Consider the following 25725-nt stretch of genomic DNA (forward strand, 5'->3'; position numbering starts at 1 on the left):
ACTGGGGCACTTAATCGGATGCTTAAACCCAGGAGACAGCATTATAAACCGCCCTTTGATGCTCTCCCATAACAGTCCCACGTGTGCCTTAAGCTTAAAACCTTCTGGTAATACAAATCCCATTCTTGGTGCTCATCTCTCCCCAGTCAATGCAAAACAAACTCAGGTACCTGCACAGGCACTCCTGAGTGGATGGTGACTATCACAAACCCCATGTCCCCATCAGCTCCAGCCCTTCATTTTGGGTTCATACTGGCATACCGTTAACATCTATCTCCTTCTTTACATACAGCTGATCCACATTTTCTTTCTTTTTCCTCATTTACTTTGTACATCTCCAAGACCTTTTGTCGTTTACTTTGAGGTCCTCTGCGAGCTTTGATTCAGTTTGATTTTTGGCATTCCTAATATTATTCCCTTGCATTCTGAACCACAGATAAATATTTTGGTGGGCTAAAATGGTCTGTTATTCATTTTTCCCTATTCATTCAGTAGGTCTGAAGCTGTTTTTTCCCCTCTTTTATAGCTACAGGCTACCGGCTTCCTCTACATTCAAGCTCCTAAATTTCCTAATGCAGATAATTTTTACCGATAAGTCCCATGAATTCAGCACCACTTCTGCTTTCAAAATCAGCAAACTTAGTTGCAAAACTACCTTAATTATTCCCTGTATCTAAAGCTGAATCATCTTATGACCACTTAAAGGTAATTCCCCACAACCAGATCTTCTGTAAAGCACACATTTCAAAACCAAGTTTAAAATTACATCAGTTCCTGATGCTTAAGTTAGTATTCAGAGAAGAATCTGTCTTTTCTCACGGTCAGAAATAATCTGCTCTACTGCTACCAAAAACAGGAAATACATACTTTCAAGGTATATCTGAAAAGTTTGTGAGCATGTGGAGGAATAAAACAGCTCAGTTGGCTAACATGTGGAGATGATATCTGTCTGTGTCTCAAAAGGTTTTACATTACAGTACAGACTTGTAGTAAAGGGCTGGTCAAGACAGGGAGAGCTGGCACAAAAGGATCAACAAAGAACACAGATGAGCAAAAGAGGCAAATTGGGAACAGTCAGGAAAGCACACTGGCATTTGCGGCCAAAGCACTGTGTTCTTAGAAAATTTAATTCCATCATAGTGATTCCAAATTCTCACAGCTATTCAGTTTTTGGATCAAACCACCAAAGCTAGTGTTCCTCTGCAAAGACTGAGCTTGGTGGTGTTTACCAATGTTATTCAAGAGTGAGTGGTAAATCAGAGGTGTGGTGTTTTTTTTTTTTTCTTTTTTTTTTTTCTTTCCTTCTTTTTCTCTTTTTTCTTTTTTTTTTCTTTTTTTCTTTTTTTCTTTTTTTCTTTTTTTTTTCCTGAAGAGCATGTTTTTCACCACTGTTGAAATCTGCAACCTATCAACAGGAAACAAGAGATTGGACTGACACCTGATTATAGCTGTCAAAGCTGAAGTCCTCTACTTTCTAAGCCCACTGCAAATCTGTTGAAAGGCACAGGGGGAAATACTGGAACATTTGGCGTGCATGTGCAAAATAATAGAGTCTGGCATGGCATCACTCAAACAGTTGTAAAATACCTGCTGCAGAAGCTATTTCCACTTAGTCCCTTCCAAATCTTTGAGAACCATTTGGTTTGGGGAATTTGGCCAATCCCAAAAGCAAACGATAGCTAACAAGTTTGGCAGTGCCAGGGAGATAAAAAACTGGAAAGATTGTAGTTGTTAGACCAAATGAAAAAGTGTTTTTTCTTGTTGTTGTTGTTCTAGAGTCACTAAATTTGTTAGAAGTCTTATTTTACCTTACATCTATATGCTGCTTACTCTTAGAGTCCAAAAAATGTGAAAGCTTCCAGGCTGAATTATCTCTTTCCTGAAAGAACTCAATATTAAAGAAAGACACAAAGGCAACTTTTTCATGCAAGATGAAGGACGATTAAGACAACAAGGTGATGTTGACTTGGACCATAGAAGTGTTTTCAAAGCTCTTCCCCATGGTGCTGCTCCATCAGACTCAAAGAGTACTGCTGATCATACCAGTCACTCAGGGTGAGGATTTGGTTCAGGATGTCCAGGAGCAATAAATGTTGGCAATACAAATCCTCCCCTCTCATGGTCCTGCTTGTCTTTCAGGAAGGAGGAGGTGGGAAGATGGAGAGGAGATTTTCCTCAGCTCGGGGCCAAGAACTAGCTGGGAGAAGGCACAGCTCTTCTGGCATGCACTGTACTCCTGAACCTCTAAGAAGTCAGCTCCGCACAGGAATACAAAATGTTCATCCCTGCCAGAGCTTCTCAACAACAAAACTGTCAGTTCTCAATTGTTCTTGCAAGAGCTTCCCAGTGATATCATTCCCTTTTCCTGCCTCCATCCTTCCTTTCCCCAGCCAAATGTAATAATAACAGTAAACTACCAACACTAGGCAATGTATGCAACAATTAAATATATTTTCACAAGAAGCTGCTTATTTTTCTCTGGTTGCCAAAGTAGAGAGCAACACAAAAGTAAATCATGTATTCCCCATGATAAACTGTGGGAGCATGACAATAGTCTGTTTTTCAAGCACCATGAGACACATCTGGCTGCTTCTGTGGAATTAAACATAGCAGAGAACAGGAAAGGATGGTCAGTAAATCTAAAAGGGTACATCTGACATGATTCCAAGGTTTAAAATCTTAAAGAATAAGTTTTAATGTTTAAAGGTGTCCTGGTTTTGGCTGGGATAAAGTTAATTTTCTTCCTAGTAGCTTGTATGGTGCCGTGCTTTGGATTTAGGATGAGAATAATGCTGGTAACACACTGATGTTTCAGTTGTTGCAGAGCAGTGCTTGCACAGAGCCAAGGACTCCTGCTTCTCATGCTACTCTGCCAGCGAGGAGGCTGGGGGTGCACCAGGAGCTGGGAGGGGACACAGCCAGGACAGCTGGCCCAGGCTGCCCAGAGGGATGTCCCATACTGTGCGGTGTCACACTCAGCAGTAAAACGAGGGGAGTTGGCTGGGGGGCTGCCACTGCCTGGGGTCTGACTGGGCATCAGTCAGCGGGGTGGCAAGCAATTGCACTGTGCATCTTTTTTTTTTTTAAATTCTTTTTTTTTTCTTTTCCCTTTCTTATTAAATTGTTCTTATCTCAACCCATGAGTTCTTGAACTCTTTTCCTTTTTTTTTGATTCTCTCCTGCATGCCACTGAGGGGGAAGTGAGTGAAAAGCTGTGTGGTGCTTAGCTGCCCGCCAGGTTAAACCACAACAAAAAGTCATCCAACTAGTTATTTCCAACTGGACTGGATTTACCATGCCAAAGACGTTGATCCTGTGCAAAACTGATTTGTCTAACATGACCTTGTTTCTTAATTTGCAAGTACTAGTACTTTTACCAGGACTTTTCTGTACTTTAAAAATAAATTTTAAAATAAATCAATTACTGTATTTCATTTACGATCGTAAATTAGTAAGTCTTTGACATAGTTAACATCAAATATTGTTTTATTTTAACAGTCATTTTTAAATAACACATGGGGGATTGCTCAATTTCCAGTTCTGGAAAATCATGCCTTTAGAAAGTACCCAAGGGTTATAACTGAATATGAGTTTCCAATGCAGTGCTGTGGAAAATAAAGTTAAAGAGATTGTTCTGGATATAAAAACTAGAGTAAGGCACTGGGACAGGAAATAGCAGACTATAACTTTGCATTTTGGTGCCCATAATTTGACAAGAATGCTTAAAAATTGGAAAAGATGCAGAAAAGAGCCCCAGAAATTTTCTGGAAGTCAAAGAAGTTGCTTCACTCAAGAGACTAAAAGGGCTTAATGTGTTCAGTTTATGAAAAACATAACTGAGGGTCAATTATACTCTGCTCCAGTATAAAATTATTTCCAGATTAGCCAATGCTGAGGCTGTTTGATAAGCAAAAGAAGAGACAGAGAATGCCATAGATGAATTTAAATATTGAACAAACCACCCTCAGAGCAAACTGCTCAGTAACATCAACCTACAATGGATAAAGTAGCAGCTTCATCCATTAAATCAGAAGCAAATGCCTTCTCAAAAGATAGGCTGTAGTCAGACTAGCTTCAGCAAAAAGGGGAAATAGTTGAAATCTGATTCAGGTTGTGACATACTAACGTATGAGATGACTTTAAGGTACTGCAGTACCAAGAATCAGCAATACATATGGAGGACAGGTAACAAGCGATGGAGATGTAGCATAGCAACTCCTCTTTTATTCAGTAACTTGCCCTATGAACAACAGAGTGCTGAACAAGGTCAAGATCCCACTGAGTAGCTTCCCGTCACTGCATTCATCTGGTGTTTTTTACAAGACAGGTGAAGCTGGGCTCAGCCCGTGGAGCACTGTGATCATGCCTGACTGGCTCCTGACAATTCTGGGAGGCATTAATGTGGTTAGCGGTTCCCAGTCAGGTGTGTGAGTCATGGGCAATGGACTGCCTGGATGTGGTTTTAATTAGCAGCGGGGGTGGATTTAAGAAACAAGCTGTAGCCGCTGGGCATAAGTCCAGTTGGGTGGCAAGCTCTTTACATGCCAGCAAACAAAGAGCTGTGCCACACCTCTAGCTCCTCGCACATGCTCTCCACCTGGTCTGTTTGGAGTTGTGAGGCAGATGTATTCAGTCACCTCGCTGCTCCTGGCAAGATTGATGACATTGGCTCACTGAGCTGAGACATTCAGAAAGAGTGTGTGAACAACACTGGCTTTCTTCAGTTTTATACTCCTGGGGTCTGGACAGTGTCATAGCTTGGCCTAATGCACTGTGACCTGAAAAGTGAAGAGGTGGAAGATTTCTTGTGCATTGCAATAGGCTTTTATTTGAAAGGAAGAGTGGAGACTGACACTGGATGTGAACAGTGACAAGCAAAATGCTAATAGCCCTACTGAAGATAAATTCTCAACAACATAAAAGTGCTTAACTACCAAATTCTTCTTTCAGGATCGTATGAGACAGTCACAGGAACTGATGCCTGAATGTATATACATAGTTTTGTGTTTTGTGCATCAGCTTTAGTGGAAATTGCCTAGCCTTTATTGTCAAAGAGGTAGTAAAGGGCCTTATGTGAGTAAGAGAGTTTGGTGTTGCTCAAGTGAACTTGCCTATCACACTCAGTATCTCGGTTATTTAAGACAAAAGGTATACATATCTGTGCTTATGAGCAGATACGTTTCTACTGCCTTTGGGAAAAGAATGACTGAGCAGCATTGCAAAAGTCTTCAGAGCTGCACACTGGCAGGTGCCCAATAAATGCAGTAATTCAGTGGAAAGGCTGGTTCCCTGCCACACCAGAATGGGAAGCACCCCATTGAAGGAGGTAGGAAGGGGAATCATTGCAGGAAAGCAACAACCTTTTTTTCCTTCTTGCCTAAATCCCATGTGAAGTGATAACATCTCAGAGGGCTGGTACCATGGCAGGCTGGCAGGGGGAAGAGAGGGGTTTGCACCGTTCCTTATGAGATAGGCTGAAGAGGAGATGTGGAGAAAGAGAATTTCACAATCTGATTAGGTGTTGTAATTTTATTTAAAGTTGTATTATCAGCTGGAATATTGTGAAGGCATTAAAATGTCTTCGGACCTGCAAAACAGAGTATTAGGAAAGTCATCCATTAACTCATTTGCACCATTAATTTTCATATCATTACTTTATGCCAAACTATCTTATGCAATTTCAATATAATTGGTGAACTCACGTGGTTGATACTTATCTTAAAAATTTACACTCCTACTTCTGGTATATTCTTATCATTATGCTTTTTTTTTTTTTTTTTTCCTGCTCTGTGCCCGTACTCAATGATGTGACACAGCACTCGGGAAGGAACGATTATTTGCATATGCTTTTAAATGCACTCATTCATAACTACTAACGCAATCAGATATCGTGAACTATGTATAGTCAGGATTACTGATTAGTCAGTCCTACTGTAATTTCGGCCGCTAATGCACAGATATTTAGATAATGGCTTCTGAGGACACGGCTCCCCAGGATGGGGAGGAGGCAGGGAAGGGCCCAGCAGCCAGGGCCCGTCCCACAGCCCCAGCTGGGAGCAGGGCAGCCTGGGGAGCCATAGTCCATGGTGACAGTGACCCGGGTCAGACACAGCCCAGTGATCCATGGCAGGCCCCTGGTGATGGGGCAGGTCCGAGGTCAAGCTGGGAAATGGTGCCAGCAGGCCAGGGACAGGGTCCAGGTCCGGATCAGCGGCCCATGGCCCGGTGCGGGTTGGGCTGCGAGGCAGCAGGAGCAGCAGTTCAAGCAGGGCCAAAGCCCCAGAGCCTCAGCTTAAAGCAGATCCCACAGGGAGGGGAGGGACCCTGGATGTGGCCTTCCCACAGCACAATGCTGGCTGGAAGCCTCTCCACAGCTCCGGTGGGAGCATGGCTGCACTGTTCATGAGGTGGCCCCAAGCCCCAGCAGCCAAACCTCCGGCATGGGCCCTCACAGGGGTTTTCTTGAGGTTGAGTTCATTTGGATTACAGACTAATGTGTTTCTTTTCAGCATTGGGATGTTTCTCTTCAGTGTTTATGTTCATCTGAAGCAATATTTCTGTCACTATCCTATTTCCCTGTTTTCTAGTCTCCTTCCTTCTTCATCAGTGTTGCAGTCATTTCACTTTGCATTTGCCATCTCTTGAAGCATTGAACACTTGGGTCCACAGCACCCTGATGTTTGTTTATGTCTAATCCTACTGATTTCAGTAATGCCATCGACATACTGTAGCACAGACCACTTCTAATAGTGCTAATAGTCTAATAGCTTCATTTGATGAGTTCACTCTATGAAAAACACGATGTCTTCCTCGAGCCCGTCATTTCATCAATGTCTGCTCAGAAGTTCTCAGCAAAGCACAGTTACTTTTAATTACATCTTGGCTTGCAGCACTGATCAAATTTATGACTTGTCCTACAATTTCTAATTTGCTGCATTTCAGTGTTTTGCATTTTGTAGTTTTATACAGATGCAACAGCCATTTTGACTTTCTGCTACTCACTGCAAGTCTAGCTGGAGTAGGCCAACAATAACAGTACACTTAAAGATAGCAAATATCATTAATCCAAATATGTTTGCTAATGTTCAGTGTCAACAGCATAAACTAAGGAGACTAATGCAAGATCGACCAACAGTCATATTGCCCAGCTCATCTATTATCATTAATGTCCAGGTAAGGAACATGATGAAAAAAAATAAGGTTAATCCTGTGTATTTTTATTCTTCCACCAAACACTAATTCAAACCGATTGTTTGAAATCCCAGCCATTCTTTTCAAATATTCATAAAGTAATAATGTAAGTAATGTACAAGACTTGGTAGCTTGCCTATTAACTATAAAATGCTTAAAAATGTAATAAAGCATAGTTTCTATCTATATGGATATTTGATATGTACATTTACAGATATGCATATTCATGTATATTCTTAAATGTATATATACCTATCTTATTTAAAGTTAGTCTAAATCCTGAACTGGGTTACCTGCTGTACCTATATATTCTCAAAACAATTCTCCCTGTGATGAGCATATGAGATTTCTCTTTCTGTACTGTAGCAATATAGCAAATGTACTAATGAATAATAGTATTATACTGTAATCATAGAATGGTTTGGGTTGGAAGGGACCTTAAAGATCATTTAATTCCATCCCCCTGCCATGGACAGGGACACCTCCCACCAGCCCAGGCTGCCCAAAGCCCCATCCAGCCTGGCCTTGAGCACCTCCAGGGATGGGGCATCCACAGCTTCTCCGGGCAACCTGTACCAGGGCCTCACCACCCTCAGAGTAAATATTTTCTTCTTTATATATATTCTAAACCTACATATTTTTAATTTTAAACTGTTAACCTGTTGTCCTAGCTGTCACTAGATTCCCTGACAAGGAGTCCCTCCCCAGCTTTCCTGTAAGCCCCCTTTAAGTACTGGAAGGCCACCATAAGGTCTCCTTGGAGACTTCTCTTCTCTAGGCTAAACAGCCCCAACTCCCTCAGCCTGTCCTTGTAGGAGAGATGTTCCAGCCCTCTGATCATTCTCGTGGCCCTCCTCTGTACTCATTCTAACATGTCCATGTCCTTCTTGTGCTGGGGCCCCCAGAGCTGAATGCAGTGCTCCAGGCATGGTCTTTCATGAGCAAAGTAGAGGGGGAGAATTGCCTCCTTCCACCTGCTAGCTACATCTCTTATGATGCAGCCCAGGACACGGTTGGCTTTCTGGGCTGCAAGCACACATTGCCGGCTCATGTTGAGCTTCTCATCAACCAACAGTCCCAGGGCCTTTCCTCAGGGCTGCTCTCTATCCACTCATTGTTCGGCCTGTATTCATATATTATTGATCTGTGTCTGCAACGCTCAATAAAAACAATAGATTTGTAATGAGCATAAGACTCTGAGATTACCTTCTCTAGCTGTGTATGTCACCCAGCACTTTGTGAACAATAAGGTGAGTAGCAAATGTCTCAAACTGAAACTATTTCATACTGCTGTAACTAGATGTTGTCCTTTTGTTATAGCAAGCTGTGAAATTGTCTACTTCCTCAACTTTCCCATTTTCAGTGATTTCATTGCTCCTTGAATCTCCTCTGTATTTTGTGCCCGTTCACCCTCTTCCATCTACCTTGTTTACCCAGAGTTTCTAGGGTGCATCCATCTGGAAGACACGGGAGGATTGGGCGCTCAACTGGAACGCACCCTTCCTACTTTCAACACCATCTCTTACTTTGCTGCCAGTTCTCAGGAACCAGTTTTGTGTTTGTGTTATTATCCCAGACATATTTCCATAGAACTTAGCCATTGCCTACATTATGTACTGATGCCTCCAGGCTTTTTGATTTCTTCACCACTTTATACACTGCTTTTACTTCTTCAGCTTCCCCACAAGTCTTGAGTCACTTACGCTGTCCCTGTAAATTCTTGTCTTACTGCTTGTCCAACTTCTCCATGGTTGTTTAGTCCTCTCATAACTCCCTCCACACAGCCCAGGACCAATTATCAAGATGACATCTGGATTGCATATAGTTCTTTTTTTTTTTTTTTTTTTCCTTTTTCTTCTTTTTTTTTTCCTTTATTTTTTAATTTACTTTTATTTTTATTTTACCATAGCTATTCCCACTACTAATTCAGCTTAGCAAAGTGTGTACATCTTCATGAGGAAACCATATATTGTCAGCTGACAGATCTGTATCAGCCAACTTACTCATTCAGCAAGCAGGTTACGACAGCTAACATAGGCTGAAGTAAAAATCATAAGATGCATGCTATAGCTTACCGGTATTAATAACATCTTTGCCCTGCTGCAAAAGTGTCAGCTGTATTTAAAAACTGGGATTGGACTGATTTCAAAAGGAGCTATCAGCAGTAAAGTCTGTATCACGCGGTGCTCGTGCAACAGAGCTGGTGATATATCACATGATCAGGTAGTGTCTTTTGTGGAGTTTTGGAAAAATGGTTCAAGAAAGGCCTATAGCAATGCTTTCCCTTTCCAAACTTCATATTTAAATACTCACTAAGCTATCAACTGTTTTCCAACTTGTGTGTGTTCAGTAACAAAGAAAATAAGTTTTTGATGTAATGGAAAACACCATTAACAGGTTAATTTTCAACTTTACCTTGAACTTCTTAAATGACTGATTAACTTACTTCCTGACAGTTTATAGAAGAAATGAGGGTTGTAAACAGGACTGCTTACTTCTTTCTTATCACCTAAGTATCTGTTTAATTTATTCATCACTTACACAGTAACTGCCCCGAAACAATGCACAGTGAAGTGCTTCTAACCATGAGCTCCACAAAGCCATCCACTAGAATTGGGATAAAGGCCAAGAAACCACTAAGTCCTCCTCAAGCCTTAAAAAACATAGCCTGCAGTTCAAGTGGTGCTTGGTGCTTTCCACTATTCTATATTTCTATGATTCTATGATCAAGTGAGTCACTTTTAGTGTCCCATGAGCACGATGCTCCTGACTGAATGCTCTGGATAGGGCCTTGCTATAGGCCTATCAACTAGGAGCGAGAAGGGAAAATGACTTAGGAGTTTGCATTACAATCATCTAGAAGCAGAAATGTACAGCCCCTTCCTAGCTTGGCTGTGGTTTAAAACAAGGTGGTCTTACTGAGGAGGCATCACTTTCTTTAGCCCATGTCACAAAGAAGCAACCAGGGAGCTCTGTCCTGCTGAGCCCCCATAAGCTCATCACAGGCCACAGTGCTAAGGCTCACTGCTGTGCAGTGCAAAAGGCAGAGCAGGGAGGGATGGGGCAGTGTTTGTACCCAGCCACCTTTTGTTTCTGAGCCCAAACAAGCAGCTTCTCATGATTTTCCAGATCAGCCAAGAGAGCACTCAGGAAAAGTCCAGAATAGGGCCTGAATTCAGTATCAGATGCAAAATATGTCTCTGATCACCAAGCATTCAGCCAACACCACTGTCACAGAGCTGGTTTGACAAAAAAAAAAAAAAAAAAAAAGTAAAATTGGAAGGCAGAGGTTGAATATAAAGTAATGTTAACTCTCAGAAAACTCTCAGGAACTCTCTACTTCAAATATTTAATATATGGGTCAAATATTGAATATATATATATGACCCACTTCTGTGCTCTCCTTGATACCTTTTAAAAAGTTAGTGAAAAGATATATGAAGGATTTTATGAAGGTTAACCCCTGCCAAAAGACAAATATGTCACTGAATTATTTGACAGCAAAGGGAAAATGATAGCTGTCTGTGTAATATGGTCCTCATCATTAAAATTACCTGCTATATAGTAGTGTCACTGTGTAGCAAAACCGCTTTCCATGTATTTGAGGCTGGCCGTGTTAATAAAAATCTTTTTGTTTGCACCTGGTGTGTGGGATGTGGGTTTACTACTCTGAAAAGAAATTCCTTCTCATAGTGTAATTCTCTGATCTGTATAACGATATTTTTGGGAAGTATAAATGAAGTGGAAGTATCAAGCAAAAGACACAAGAGTCTTTTTAGAACTCCTCTTGGTCTTTACATAGAATATCAACAACGTTTTATTATCCTTGGTGACCTTTGCTTGAGATTTGGGAAGTCTACAGAAAAGCTCAGATGCCAAAGTTTGGTGTGGCATTTATCACAGTTGCAGAAGGAAAAAGCAACATGAGAAGCATCTGAGGAGGAAAAAAAAACAGACTGCTGTCACTGTTGAAAGTGATGATGCATACTCAATACCCTGCGTGATTGCACGTCACCAAATGGCATAATGTAAGACCAGAGAGAGGAGACATATGCTTCTTCTTAAGAAAGGAGGCCAAGAAGGGCCAGAGCATGAAGGCAGCCAAGAATAAAGCTAGAAGTTGGCATCTCAGAAGCCTGAAGACCACATATGTCTGTGAAACCACGTGCAGAGCCCACAGGAGTCAGCTGAGTTTACTCAGGAACTGGAAGCAGAATAGCTGCTTCAGTGTGGTGCTGAGCCCAGGCTGAATAGGTCTGCTAAAAATCAGTGCCTACCACTGTAAGGACGACACATTATTAAATCTGTGGCATTCTTTGGGGATTCTTCATGGCACGAGGTTGCGGGAGCTCAGTCAGTGGTAGGACAGATGTTCCTGCACCATGTTCACCGAGCAGGGCAGATGTACTATAAGAAGCAGTAAATTTTCTTTGGAGACCAGAGAAGAAAACTTGATGGAGGCTACTTCAAGTTAATTCTCCTCACTACTGCAGCAAAGGGACCGCTTGCTATTTCTGTTCTTGCTCCAGATTTGTTATTCCACAATTGTATTCACAGACACTGCCTCCAAGACGTTGCTGTCTTACAGCTGCTCGCATGGCGGCTAGTTATGGCTGAATTAATTTCACAGCCTTTTCAAAATGCGTTGTTCAAGTGTTGTGTGATCCTTCTAAAATGTTATGGTAATCTGTTAAGTAGCACTGTACAGTTTGGACTCTGAACTTTTTTTGCTAGATGCGATGTTTGTAGGTTTCCAATTAACTAAAAATTAAGCATTAACTGGAATACCATAATTGAAAAAAGTATGAAAACGTTTTAATTATTTTTTACAATTAGAAATTAGTAAGTAAGTGCTGGTAATTAGCTCCCATAAAGTTGTACCTTGTCTTTCTTTCTAAACATTTGTAATGCCTAAGGCCTTTCTCAAAATCACTCAAGCGCGACAATTTCTTTCAGCCACATTAACTTTCTGTAGCAAGTGTTACTGAACTTGTTCAAGTATAATTTGCTTATGTTATGTCTTTTTGCTTACTCACATGACTGAAGTACTTTCCTCTCCGCACAGTGGCATTACTAAGTCCCCGGGTTACAGAGAAACATGCTAGGAATACAGATCATAGCTTTTATATTTTGTTTTTGTGGGCTAGCGGCCGCGATTGCTGCTACTGCATCGAATGAGTGGAAGGTCACCAGCCGAGCATCTTCTGTTATCACCGCAACCTGGGTTTTCCAGGGCCTTTGGATGAACTGTGCAGGCAACGCGCTGGGTGCTTTTCACTGCAGACCTCACCTTACTATCTTCAAAGTGGAAGGTACGTGCAATTTAACTGGAACGTGTGGAGAGTGACGTGCGTTGCAAGACAGGAGCCCGAGGAGAGAAAGATTATTTTGGCTTCTGCAAGAGATTGTGATTAAAGCATTGTTACGAATGGAAGTAAGGGGTAGTGCAGGCAGAATATCAGAAACAACTCTGTAGAAGTGATATGTATTTCAGGAAAGACAGTAAGCTCTACTGTGCAGTTGGTAACGTGAGATAAGCGTACTGGACAAAGTGCCAGTAAATACACTATCAGCAACAAGCCACTGTTAGCAGAGAGATGGACCAAACTGTCCTCCAGCACTAACTTCCACGCAAAATAAGTATGCTGCTTGCTTGTACGGGAGGGGGGAGAGGAGGAAAGATAGTAAAATCTGTGATAGCTGTCAGTACTTCTTCATATGCACGGAAACTCGATAGCAAAGCACTACATCTGCGAATACCATGCAAATATTCGTGCTGGAAATTAAGGGCATGTGTCTGTGCTCGCTGTGTCACAGGCTAATATTTCAACTTTAGTTTTCTAAACTTCTTGTTTTCTATTTGTTGTTAAGCCCTGAGGCAACAGGAAAAGTAGTGTTCACAGTGAAACTGTGCCTAACCACATCTGAGGGCAAGGGGAGAGGGACTGCTCTTTTCTGGATGTAGTCAGTGTGTGAGCATGAGGAAGTCAAGCTAGGGTAGGAAAAAAATGGGCTAAGACACTGGTATTTTAGGGAAACAGAACAGAAATCCGTCCAAGACAGAACCAGCCATACAAAGCTCTTATGAGACCACCAAGATGCATGATTGTAAGATGCAAACCATCAGTGGGTGAATGAGGCACAAAATGTGTTGTTCCATGGTTTTTGCCATAATACACAAACAGGGCCATGCACGCACACACACACCCCACACACACACGTGGAAACATGGAAATGTGAGGGGGTTACAGACCCACGCCTTCTCTTGCCTCTCACCCCCTGCCACATCAGGCTGCGTGCTGGGGTACACAGATTGACTCCAACATGTTACAGAGGATTTTGACATAAAACTCAGCATCAGTTTTGTACACGTTTTACTATGCTCTGCTCCACACCATCACAAATCACACGTGAGAGATCTGTGTGCATAAGAATACCTGTATGTTGCTTCAAGAATGCTGGTCACCAGGAACTAAAAGGCATAGAAACTCAAACCTCCTTTGCTTTAAATGTAAATATTATCCCTTTGCAAATAACAATTCACGCATTATTTTTACTGAGATTTAAAGGAAAAAAACAGTGATTATTCTTTTCAGGCACACATCTTCAAATTTGTTTAAAGCAATGTAAAGTACTTTGGTAACTAGAGACTTCCATTATTGCTATTATAATTCATACAAAAGCTGCTCTCAGAATTATCAGCTGCACTCCATTTGCCACTTGTGTTCTGTATCGTTACTATTATTTTGACCGCTGGCAGACTGAAACTTGAATAAACAAACTACACATCGGTATGTGTATACCCCTTAAATATATACTTAACCATCTGAGTAAGATTTTGCTTATTTGCTCTTTTGGGTAATATAGGCAAGAAATTCGCAGCAAATTAAAGTAGCATGAGCTTGTTAAAATAGGAGGGTAGCACGCAGCTGAACTGACATTTAGGAAGTCTAATTTTAACTTGCCAGCGCAGGCAGTAGCAAAGGGTAGTGTTACACGTAGCATAAACACTACTGGGAAAAACTGAGGTATTTTGTTTGGAAAACCTGCTAAACATAAACTCCTGGTAATCCAAGGAAAACAGGAGTTCAACAGGGAAAGAGCTTTGCACTCTCACTTTGTCCTACATTGTAAAACAATAAAATGCTCGTACTGAAGAAGTAATGAAGTACCATCTGTACTCAGACCCTCAATATATCATCATCATTGACTTAGAGACTTCAGGCAGGCCTGGCAAAATAATTTTTTTTTTGTACTGCACCTTTATGATTTTATGGAATCTACTTGCAATTTGTCCTGCAGCCAAAGATAACTCTGTTACACAAGCTCCTGCTGCACTCCTACCCATCTTTAGGCTACCATACTGCCTCACCAAAAAAAAAAAAGTAGTGAATAGTATAGGTCACTGATACTCCAACACAGATTCATTTGATCATCAAAGTTTTGATTGCATTTTTCAGGGTCTTTTGCAGTAAAGGCTTCTATTCAACCTCTATGAAGCTTTAAGATTTTTTCCCCTAGAAAAAAATAAAATAAAATAAAAGAAGAACGAGAACAAAACAGACTCCAAAGGTCTTCCTCAGAGCAGTACCACCCTGCTGTCCTTGGCAGTGAGCGGGTATATTCCAGAACTGGCTTTCAGCTAAAGGACCAGTTGTGCTGACAGGAGCACAACCAAGGCAAGAAGATCTCAGCGTGTACAACCCAGCCCACCTACAAACCTTGAGGGCTTCTTGTTTTTTGAAGCCTGAGTTAACACAGCCACACGGCTAGGAGTACCCCAGCTAGCTGGGCTGTTGCTGGATGTACTTGTACGTGTACAGCCGGGGTAATCAGCTGCAGTGACTGAAACATGAGGATGAAAGATCCTGGAGGAGTATGGAGTATTCACTGTAGCACAAATATGCTGTAGCTACAGTCATTTATGGTGATGTTTGTGGGAAGAGGCAATATCTTTCATTAAATCAACTGCTTTAGAAGTGTGCAACAAAGTCATTCACCAGATCTGACACAAATATAGCAAACTTCAAGCTGAATATTACCTGGGAACATTGTCTCCACAGTTAGCTTGATTGCGATTATCAGTGCACCATATATACTTCTGTATATACTTCTATATATCAAAACCAAGTGACCATCACTCATAGGCATAAATTCATGCAGTCAATTAATGCCATAAACTAAAGCTAACGGAGAGAATAGTGCTTTATGAAACCACTAACCTCTGATTAACCTCTCAGTCCTTACCAGTAAATAAGACCCACAAAGTACCTTCATCAAAGGGAGAGCCTGGGAACTAAGGCCACTAACTCCATTGGAGCCAGGACGTCAATAAGATACAAATTTTATGGCAGAGTTTCTACCCACCCTGTCTCCTACTAGCTCCTCAGTGCTCCATGGGTGGTAGTCACCTCTCTTCTCCTTCCTCTTGTGCTTATCATCCTGAATTCCTATACACCAGAATTCTTCAGTTTTGTCCCCTTTCCTCCTTCCCTCATCAGCTGGGGCAGCTACTGTGTTTCTCCAAATAATTAGCTCAGCATTTGTCACGCTAGCCTACGGCACTGTTTCATGACTCCTCTGTGCTCTCTGTCTCCCTGTGCCATGCGTCCAGGCAGGCGTACCACAAAGCAGAAGAAACGTGCTTCCTTCAACCTCTGCTTGTGTGAGCCTCAGATCTTCTGCTGACGTCTCTTGGTCTTGCCGGTGCTTGTTTTAGCGGGGCCAAGTGGTGCAAGCAGTGCCTGTACCAAAAGGACGATGCCCAGGCCCTCTGGGCCACGCAGGCAGGCAGACACAGAGCTGCCACTGCGTGATGATGATGATGATGATGATGTGACACATCCAAGGGGTGGAAGGAAGCTGAAACACGACAACTGCTGTCGCAGCAGTACCCCGAGCAGCCTCGCTTGGCTGGGGTGAGGGCTGGGGCTGCAGCTTCGTGCTTTGCTCCCTGCTCCCTGCTCCTTGCTCCCTTCCCTGCTCGCTGCCTGGCGGGACGCGGTCGTGCTCCTCTGCTCCTCTCTCCATGGTGCTGCAGGCGCAGCCCCGGCTCCTTCTCAGCCCCCGGCTCCCCCAGACCCCAGCTCGCCGGGCTGAGCTGTCTTCCTGCAGGGTCTGCTGCACAGGGAGTGCCGGACATGGGCTGCTTAGGAAAACAAGGTCAGAACTGCACAGGCAAAGTTGTGTGGAGGGAATGTGAGACAGAAGGAAGGAAGGAAGGAAGGAAGGAAGGAAGGAAGGAAGGAAGGAAGGAAGGAAGGAAGGAAGGAAGGAAGGAAGGAAGGAAGGAAGGAAGGAAGGAAGGAAGGAAGGAAGGAAGGAAGGAAGGAAGGGAGGAAGGGAGGGAGGGAGGGAGGGAGGGAGGGAGGAAGAAAGGAAGGAAGGAAGGAAGGAAGGAAGGAAGGAAGGAAGGAAGGAAGGAAGGAAGGAAGGAAGGAAGGAAGGAAGGAAGGAAGGAAGGAAGGAAGGAAGGAAGGAAGGAAGGAAGGAAGGAAGGAAGGAAGGGAGGAAGGGAGGGAGGGAGGGAGGGAGGGAGGGAGGAAGAAAGGAAGGAAGGAAGGAAGGAAGGAAGGAAGGAAGGAAGGAAGGAAGGAAGGAAGGAAGGAAGGAAGGAAGGAAGGAAGGAAGGAAGGAAGGAAGGAAGGAAGGAAGGAAGGGAAAGAGAGAGAGAGGGAGAGAGAGAGAGAGAGAAAAAAAAGAAAGAAAGAAAGAAAGAAAGAAAGAAAGAAAGAAAGAAAGAAAGAAAGAAAGAAAGAAAGAAAGAAAGAAAAAGAAAGAAAGAAAGAGAAAGAGAGAGAAAGAGAGAAAGAGAGAGAGAAAGAGAGAAAGCAAGAAAGCAAGAAAAGAAAAGAAAACAAAACAAAAGAAAAAAGAAAAGAAAAGAAAAGAAAAGAAAAGAAAAGAAAAGAAAAGAAAAGAAAAGAAAAGAAAAGAAAAGAAAAGAAAAGAAAAGAAAAGAAAAGAAAAGAAAAGAAAGAAGGATCAAGACCTCACATTTGGGAATGAAGATCGTGAGACATGGCCACAACTCCCCCCAGATGCTTATGGCTTTTTTCCAAGGTACTCTCTGTTTCCCATTAGGCAGAAGGGTCAGTGTTTGGACTGTCTGAAATGTTTGTTCCGGCACAGACTCTCATGTACCCAGAACAACAGGACATTTAATCTTTGTTCTCCACTCTCACTGCTTGCTCCTCCATGGCAGCAAGCCGCTTTCCAAGCTCCTGTCCTCAGTCCTGACATTAGATAACTGGGTCAGGTGAGATAGCTTTGAACACACTGTGTCCCTAAAGAAAGCTGGTAACACCCTAGAGGTCCCAAGATGTTGTGATAACACACAGCAAATGGCTTGGGACATCTGTTATGCATTGCGTGTTACTGCATCTCCCCTCAAAGTGAAGTAAGAAAGTGAGTTAAACAGTTCAGCCTAGGTAGGAGATGGCTTGAGAAATAATGGGCCTTGGTCGGGTGGTTTCAAGTAAGGCAAGGAATTGATTTGGATGCAGTAGGGCCACTCAGAGCAGAGCATGTATGAACAGGAGGAGGCAGCTTGTGCCCAGTACCCAAGACATTTGCCCTCAGGGATCTCCAGCAGCAGCTTAGCAGTAGATCCAGAGCAAAGCCCAGGGCTTCCTTGTAGGTGGAAGGTTCCAGAGGAAACATGCAGAGCCAGAACAGCTCTGTGAAGCCTGGATTTTTGGATCTCAGAGCTGAGGCATTGAAGAATAGAGATTTTGAAGTGGTTCAGAAGGAATCCTGCTGCCAATTTTGTTTTCTCTTCTAGCCTTTTGTTTCTAAGATTTTAATCTATAAACTCTGAAAAATAATCTAAACCACAATGAATCACTGTTTACTGTGATTTACCATGAAGACTGCCTGGCACTGGCTAATTAGTTGAACCAGAATGGTCCAGGGCTGTGGGGCAGACTGGAAAGAGCTGTGCCTGCTGGGGGGGATCTGCAGCCACAAACATACATAAAGAGGGTCCAAGACCTGCAGGGCCAGGCTGTGTGGGACCAGGTGGAAAGCACTGGAGGATTTCACAGCCAGCTGCCTGTTTTGGAGGAAAAGCTGACCCTTGGCTTACATAGGACAGACGCTGATACTGCTTTAAAATTTGCAGGATTCCAGGAGAAGATAAGGCCCTGCAGAACAGACTCCTTTTTAGCTCTTGTTTATACCTGGAAATTTGGCAGCATCTCTGCAGTCGTGTTTTTGTGCTACGAGCCATCTACCTTCCCACCTCTGTACATGGGCAGAGGTTAAGGTGCTGAGCATCTTTCACACTTTTGTCAAGAACTGTGCAAAAGCAGTGCTTCTTGTGCTTCAGTTATCCTTATTCTGATGGATTTGGCCTGGGACAGTCCCCCAGATGTGGTCTTCATTTGCAGAAAGTCAGCGGGGGAGTCTGGGAAGTGCTGCTAGTTGCCAACGTATTTTCCATGCAGCTGGTGCAGGGATGGGAATGCAAAGGTTGTTATTGGGGCATTAATAACAAAGCTCTTTCATCTTCTAATACACACGCCAGAATAGATTGCTATCTCTGCTTTGCTTTCAGTTTTCTTTGATTACTCCTACATAGCAGCAGAGAGTGTACTGCAAAATGAATAGGTCTCTGCAGCAATTGGTTTGCAGCCAATGTCTTAAAATACCTCTGTTCAAACAGGTTTGTTACCCTGGCCTGCCTTGGGAGCACTGAGGTGGGTGCAAGGAGCTTTCCTATAGCATGCACTGGGGATTGTAGGGCCCATTCTTTCCACATATTCTCTTCTATATTTTTTGGCAATCATGCAACACCCAGAGCTTCACTTGAAGTCATGGTGATGCAGTTCATCTCCTTTTTGAAAGTCCCTGCAGCAGGAGGGGAGAGGAAACCTGGCAAAAATAGCCATGGTAGATGGATGGGAGAGAAGACACTGCATTGCAAACCATTAAAGCTTCTGGTTTTGGAATTCACATTGCTGAGATGTAAAATCTGGAGCCTTCTAGCACATATGACACTTACAGGGAGTAGTGGAAAGGGGGTGAGAGAGGCTGAGCAATGAGCAGCCTGGGACTGGGCATGTGGGAATGAGTGCAGCCAACAGTGAGGAGAACAGAAACTGCAGAGATAATAAAATCTATGTGCATAAAAATCTCTGCTGTGGACACCACATGGAGCTGGCTGGGCAGGTGTGAGTTAAATGCCAATTTGGTAGAGAAAACAAATCTCTACAGAGACAAGAGGGGTATAAAATTCCTGAGTGTCAGTGTTATTCTGTGTTTCATGGCACTTACACATAGTTTTCCAGTGCAAGATGCCAGATGAGTGCAGCCATTTCAATGGAGCTGTGCTTGGGGTATTCCTCTCCACAGCCCACATGCATCGAGTCCTACAGTGCCTGGCTTTCCCTGTAACCCTTCCCTGGACTGGATGCCATGATGCTCTCGAGGCTGGTCACTGTATCCTCTCGGGTGGCTCGCTGACGTGAATGAGAGCAAAGGTTTGGAGCAGAGGTGTTACCAGGGGTGTTACCAGGAACCCAGTGCTTCTGCGTGGCTTCCCCTCCCGGGATGTATTTCCTACCACAGGAAATCACTCTGATGGCTGTGCCATAAAGCAGGGCTTCGCCGTGTGCAGGGACACTTTCTTCGCCACTCTGCACATTTCACTCCATGGCCTCACTTCTCCAGAGCAGCCACGCAGCTGCTCATGGCTCTGCTGACCTGGGGTGCAGGTGGTGAGGCAGAGGTGTGTTAAAAAACACATATATTCAAGACAAAATTCAAGTCACAACACCAAGCATTCCAACTTTCACCAGTTTCTCTACTAACAACAAACCAGCACAGTCTTTCTGTCAGAGAGAAATGAACCAAGAGGCATGAGGCAAAATGAAGGAGACGTCAAAAAGAGCCACTTAATGGCACAGATAATCATCTGAGCAGATATCTGCCAGAATCTGTTGGTGTACAGACCCTACCTGCTGGCATTTATCTGAGCAGGATCACTCAGGAACAAGGGTGGTGGCTAAGTAGGATGGGCCTGTAGCACAAGGTGGCCTTTCTATGTTCATGCAGTGCACGGGACTGACAGGGGATGAGCAAATGTGCTGGCCTGAAGAGACAGCTGGAAAGCCAGATTCTTGTTCTGCTACTACTGTGGCTTTATATGGGATGCTGGGAGACACCTTTGTCTACCCAAATATTAAAGAAATCTAGAAATTAAACATTTGTGGCCTAAATTCAGCACAGCACGTACTTGAATTTAGCCACATGTGGTCTCCTGAGAACCTTTTGTTCATCTCTTACCTTAAATAACTTGGTCACCTAGATATTCGTCTTTTAAATTAAATAAAATGGATCGGAAAAAATGTAAAAAGCAGAGGTATTGAAGACCAGGTCTGACACCCTACAGCCAAAACGAGAAGCAAAACTGAATATTTGATGAGTCTTAGGAATTTGTTTTCCCAATAGTATATATATACATGCTGTTTTTCTATTGGGTTTACTCTACCAACCTTTATACTCGCTATTATTTCTGTATCCATGAAACACCAGCTAAGATGTATGGCTATTTTTCTGCAGCTATCAGTCAGATGTAAAGGGATGTCTTGGACTTATACTCCGTGACACCGTAAATGTGTTCAGGGCAACGCACACTGCTCCGCATTTCCAAAGGAAACGAGGGCTCAGAAGTTCTAAGTTTCTGCCGCAGATGGAAATCCGCCAAAATATTCTTTTATTTGGAGACTGCCTTTTCCTTCTTCACAAATGAATGTATAAACAATAACACAAAGTATCACATAAAAGCCTTTCTATTGATATTTCGTCCTGGAAGCAGCAAAAGCAGAAACCCGACCTCAGCCACTAAGAAACAGTGAAAGTGACTCACTGCCCATATCTCAGCGCCGTGCTTAGCTGGGCTACCAGGAAAAACAGCCTCTCCAAAGGCACAAACAGCTTCTCTGCTACAAACCCACCGCAAACCCAAGCAGCTGCCCACGGCTGGCATCCCACCCCATGCAAGCATCCCACTACATGCTGGGCCCAGAGTCAGCCATGCTGTTAAAAGCAGATGTGGTTATCTCACAAAGTGGTGAAGAGAGGCAATTTAATCAACTAAGTAATAGTTAATGGCATCTGGCTTTTCCATAGCATGTTTTTAATGGCCATGTTCCAGCTTACAAAACTAATTATATGATTATATCCCAGCAAAGCCAATGCAACAGACAATTTTACTTTAATTTGCACCACCTTTCAACGTTTTCATGCTGCGAGTAGTTTTGTTTTACTCAGTGGCTATCATAAAACCTCTAATCTCATGATTACTTAATATCCTCTCTAGAAACATGGTGGTTCATGCTTAGTCTTCACAAAAATTCAGTATTTTTAAGTGTCAGCTTTTATTAAGTCATAACTCTTGTGCTTCCATGTGCAGCAAGGCCCAGTCCCCCTTCCAGCAGACCTGTTTTTTTCTGGCTGGGACCCAAGAGGCCTTTTCACCCTCATGAGTACCTCCAATTTCAGATCGAAGGTCCCTGCAAGAGCAAAAGCCAAAGCTTCTTCAGTTTTTCTGATAAACTGGGTATCATCTTGCCAACCTACAAGATCTCCACATCAGCTGTAGCCAGAGGTGGGATTTGTTGACATGCCAAGGTGATGCCACCTGGCCAAAAAAATAACACACCAGATCAGAAGCCACCCAGTGTCCTAGCCAGAGCTTCACCAGAGCCGGGGACAGGATGTAACTCGAAGGCAGAGAATTAGTTTTCCTCCCTGGCCAGGGTTTGGGTCAATTCCTGCTGAGTCAGGAGCTCAGATGTACTGTGGCCCTGGCCAAGTGCCAGCAGCCAGGACTTCGTGCCCTGCTGTCCCAGCTCTGTTAGGGTCTGTGCACATCCGTGCTTGCTACAGCACGGTCTCTGCTGGCACCACAGACTTCATCCTCTTTGTTTTATCCCCTTCAGCCCTCTTCTTCCAAGGGCATCTCCGTCACAGGGCTTCTTTGGTGTTTCTGGCTGACCCTGGGGTCTGGCAGCAAAGGCCACAGAGGAAACACCATATTAACAGTGCCCAGGAAGGGCTGGGTGGAGGGCAGGCCTCTGTTAGGTATCTGAGAGGGGTAAATCCTCCAGGAGCCACAGGGAGCCCAGCTGGGGTCCAAGCCGAGGTAGCCAAGGGCAAAGAAATAATCTACGGCTGTAAGCACGTGTTCCTAGAGGAGCAGGAGGCTGTGTACAGCCTTCACCCACGGCAGCATGGTTGGAGATGGTGACGGTCAGTGCCAGGGTATGGCAGGAAACAAAAGGGCCGTGCTTCTCCACATGTGCTTGTGCTTCCCTGTGCCTCTCGGTCACTTTCCAGACTGTGATACAAGAGAGGACTCACCTCTAAAAGGTCGATGGCTGTTTGGGTCTCTGCATTAGGATCTTCTGCACTGCCAAAGCCGTGCTTTGGCCTGGGGTTCATGATTTTGGAGCCCAGTTTTGCTGTGGCACCCAGGTACTCCCCACAGCTCCGTCATGCTTTTTGACAGCACCTCAAGCTTTTCATTGCTCCCTGTCCTTTCTTACCTTGATAGCAAGCCACAGAGGAAGCCCAGACCATACCCATATCCCAACCTGCGGTTCCGCTAACTCACTTCCTAGGGGTGAAGCTCTCTTACCCTGGCTGGTGCTGGTGACCCCCGTGAGGGGCTGTGCTCGGTATGCTCAGGGAGACAAGCAGCAGGAGACACAGGCGGTCAGAAACAGCATCCTTCCTCACAGACAGAGGCTACCACCCCTGGGTGAACTCAAACATGTGGCGTGGTGGGCTGCGAGGGGGCCGGCTGCGTGTGGTGGGGAGTCCTTCCCCTCAGCACATGGGGAGCCGGGCGCTGTCACGCCTGCAGCACAGGAACACGCGGAAACATTTCTAGCCAAGGTACTTAACACGAGCCTGTTTGCCAAGCGGCTTCGCTACCTTCTTTGGTTCAGAGAAATGTTTTTGCTCAAAGCAGAAAACAAGTGGGGGTGTTTCCCCCCGCCCCCCCACCCTTCCTGTCTGCAGAAGCAGACATCTCTGGTCTATAGTTCCTTATAAACAAAAGAAGGAGCTTTTGTGGAGCCTGTTGATAAGAGAGACACCACGCCATCACACGTCCCACAGGTTTTTATTATTATTATTATGTTTGCAGTAATATGCAAATGTTTGATCACTTTCTCAGGTCACTCGCTAGCTGCGCTGCAGCGTGGTGCTTGCTGAGGTTACTGGGGAGGCTTAGGGGAAGTCCCAGGGCAGATGAAGGCACAGCCGGGTTTTCTCAGCTATCTGCTAGGATTTGCAATCAAGCAGCAAGATCTGAGTGTGCAAGTACATCTCCAGACTCGCCCCACTCCTCATTCTTGGGAACAATTTGCAAGGAGATAAAACACTTGCAGCCGAGGGAAGCGAGCCCAGTGTGGAACTGCTGGGCCAGAGGGCAGGGAGGGAGCTCTTGACAAAGCAAATAGACCACAGCCACCCAAAATACATCAGCTTAATGGAAGCAGATCATTAGGAGGCACTGGAAACAAAAAAGGTCAGTAGCTTTGTCTGAAGAAAGAGCAGAGCCCCAGTCACAGCTGCTGCAGGGTGTCTAGCCACCATGAGCAAGCCCGTTATAGGCACCCCCGAAGTAGCACCAGCATGGGCCCCAGTGTGCTTAGGGTCCCTGACGCTGTGGGTGCAGGATTTTAGCTCAGTGGGTGTGATGGTACACCTGCGACGGGAAGTCCTGCACTGCACGGCCATTTCCAGGACATTCACCCCCTCCAGGCTGGTGCCAGAGGAGCTGTCTAAGCACAGCAGAGGAGTTGGCCTGGGCTCAGGGCAGAGACCATGTCTGGAGGAAGGCTGGAGGCAGAAGTTGTCTTAGCAAGGACGTGTACTCAGATCACTGCTCCCCCTTCCCCACTGCTCTTAGCTGGTAACATGCAGACAAGCTACTGGAAAGCAAAAAGCACGTTTGTGAGGTGCAAAGGCTCTGCCCTGAGCTGCTGGTGACATTTTTGCCCCCACCTTCAATATGGGAGAGATTGGGCCAAGCTCTCTGCTATCTCAGCAAAAGCTAACCACTTGACCAGAAGAAATTAGATCATTTCCAAAAACTTGTAGATTTCAACCCAAAGAATGTTGAAGGGGAAGCACTGGTGAACAAGGGAGAAGAACTAGAAAATGTAAGTCTTTTAGCACTTGGTTATTGCTTTAAAAGAAGAAGGAATGACAAGGAAAAGTCTGTTTCCAAACACTCATTTCTATTATACATGAGTCATGCAAAGTGATTTTTAGAGCCAGAGATTTTCTCACTGGCATTGCTCATTTTTCTCAGTAAGTGAAAGAAATAGCATTATTTTAAGGTCTGAAGTTCACTGGGTTACATCTGCTTTCACTCAGTTCTACCAATAGCAATATTTTCTAAATGGACCTGTTTGTTTTTTTTTTTCTTCTTCTCTCAACATCTTTGCAGTCTTACTGTCTCCTTCATGCCACTAGCAAAGACAGGCTCGTAAATCAGTTCAGCCTCATGTCTGACCCAGTGCAGTTGCTCTAATAATGTTTGTATAATCTAACCCTTTCTCTACCTCAAATTATGTACCTTCTTCTCTCTAAACAACTTAATGGAAACTCAGCACTAAAAACAATCCCACCTGCTTCTGGCCAGCTCTTGGTTCTGTGTAGCTGGACCAACAGGGATTACTCCAATATCCAGGGTCATCTCAGTAAGGAGTCAGGCAAAGCATGTCATATAGATAGCACGCTGCTGCAAAATTAAATTAAAATAAAATAAAATAAAATAAAACAAATCAAAATGCAAGAGCCTGCCTGTCTCTACAATGTGAGAGTTTCTGCTCCCAGGCAGAAGCCTCTGCTGCAGTACTGTGTCCAGTTTGGGTACTACACTTTAAGCACCATGCAGAGCACTTGGAAATAACACAGATAAGCTCAACCAGAATCGCTAAGGTTTACAAAACATGACCTATGAAGAAAGACTGGAAGAGTTAAGATTGTTTACTCTAAAGAAGATTAAACTGAGTGTAGGCACGAAAATAACCTTCAAATACGTAAAAAGTGGCTGCAAACAGGAAGAAAAGAATCAGTTCCCCTTATCCAGTGGCAATGCCACAGGAAGTGGTGGGCCCGAGTTGCTATGAAGATTATGATCAATTTCAGCATTGTACCCTAAAAACAACTGTCCCTTTTCATCTGTCTACAAGCAGACTAGATCTAACCCTTAGCTTAATTTTGTTACCCTGTGGTTACCTGAACCAGTTCAACCTTGTACTCTGTGGTCTGTTTAAGTCACCAGAAGTGCAATGTCCTTTCCTCTTCCCTCTCTGACTCCCATTTGCAGCCTGCTTAGCTGGAAAGCTTTAGCTCAGAAAAGATGATTTATCAGTTATCTAAGGTCCACTTGTTGGTAGCCGTTGGTCTACAGAGGTCTTTCAGTGGACTTCTGGTCTGCAAAGGTTGGTTAATAATATTAAATCCTCCTGCACTTTCTTTATGCACATTTCCTACTTTTTGTCTGAATTC

The sequence above is a fragment of the Aythya ferina genome (assembly GCF_964211825.1).
Source record: "Aythya ferina genome assembly, chromosome: 1".
Taxonomy (NCBI): Eukaryota; Metazoa; Chordata; class Aves; order Anseriformes; family Anatidae; genus Aythya; species Aythya ferina.